Source organism: Oryzias latipes, chromosome 22 (genome assembly GCF_002234675.1).
Source record: "Oryzias latipes chromosome 22, ASM223467v1".
NCBI lineage: Eukaryota > Metazoa > Chordata > Actinopteri > Beloniformes > Adrianichthyidae > Oryzias > Oryzias latipes.
This window is the reverse complement of record NC_019880.2, coordinates 2440429-2441509: the sequence shown is the minus strand read 5'-3', so window position 1 is coordinate 2441509 and position 1081 is coordinate 2440429.

Below are 1081 nucleotides of genomic sequence, written 5' to 3'. Positions count from 1 at the left end.
CTGCTTTAGTTGTTCTTGTAGCAAACATCTATCCGATTTTTAAAAATAATTCAAGGAGAACTCAGGTTTTACAGGTAAACAAAACGGAGTCTGGGATCAAACAGAACCTGGAGGGCTTTAGGACCCCAGAAAAGAGGTGTCATGCTAAAAAAGTAAAAACTACTCTTCCTTTCACAATAAAGGTTAGAATAAAGAATTTTAGATTTTCCAAGTTTGCAGATTATGTGACAGATGATTTTCTAAAAGTTATGTAAATTCTGATAAAACCAAAACAGAAACAGTTTTAGAAAAGTTGGAACTTCCCACAGAAATTCTGGACATTTTTGGCCCAGTTTTATAAAGAAATCTAGAACATAAATGTTTGGTCAAAATGTTTGCTTTTTCAGAACAAATCCTGCTGCTGCTGTGGTGCAGAGGTGTAGCGGTTGACCTCTATTGCATAATGGAGGCTTCTGTTCCTGATCTTTGTCACAGAGTTCCTAAGAACGACACTGAATCCCTCCTCGCTCTCAGCGGCCTGGCGAGTGGTTTGCCTTCCGCCATCATACAGCCATCAGTGAATAAATGTGTGGCTTTCGTAAACCGCTCTGTACCTGGAAGAAGGTGAAAAGTGCAGTGCAAGTACAAACCACTGAACCAAAAATGAAGAGGAAGTCTATAGAACAGCTTGGAACATTATAAAAACGTTGGCTTGAAATATAAACAGTTGATTTTACTACCACAAACAAGTGTAGTTGTGCTGAAAAATAAACACAATTTCTGTCACTTTGAAGGTCCAGATATGAAAAGTGAAAATATTATTTCACACAAATGATGAATACTACTAAATGTATCATCAAAATGTTTTGTATTTGTTGCTATTTGAATTTAATCTAATTACAATCAATATTTCTCAATATTTTACAACTGTTTTCATCAATATTTAACAAAAGTTTGGAAATCTGAGACTTGATCTGAAATATTGTGATGTGAAATTTAATCCTAAATTTTTTTCTATATTTTGAGATTACATATGTATTAAAATTAGAATCAAATTACTGTCACTAATAATACGTTAGGATTACCTTTATCTGTTATTTTA